The sequence below is a fragment of the Bacillus rossius genome, chromosome 3 (genome assembly GCF_032445375.1).
Source record: "Bacillus rossius redtenbacheri isolate Brsri chromosome 3, Brsri_v3, whole genome shotgun sequence".
Taxonomy (NCBI): Eukaryota; Metazoa; Arthropoda; class Insecta; order Phasmatodea; family Bacillidae; genus Bacillus; species Bacillus rossius.
The window spans coordinates 111,774,508-111,774,808 of record NC_086332.1 but is presented as its reverse complement, the minus strand read 5'-3'; positions in this window follow the sequence as shown (position 1 = coordinate 111,774,808).

Genomic DNA, 301 nt, shown 5'->3' with positions numbered 1-301 from the left:
CGACTCACGGCTCCGCCGCCGCGCGCGCCTATATAGGCAGCGGGTCACTGCAGGGCGCTCACCGCGGGCCCGGGTCGACGACCGCCACCCCTCCTCGCGCGGGAGTCGTCTCAGCTCTCGCTGGCCTGGGCCCGGCAAGCCCGAGCATTTGCATTCCAGTAGTTCCTCACGCGTCCCTGGCTAGCACACAGCTTGCTGCAGTAGTCACAGGTACCTTAACAACTGAATCGATCGTGTTTTTTCTTCTTCTTTCTGTTTACCTTTATATTAAAATGGCGAGAATTTTAATATTGGATTCAAT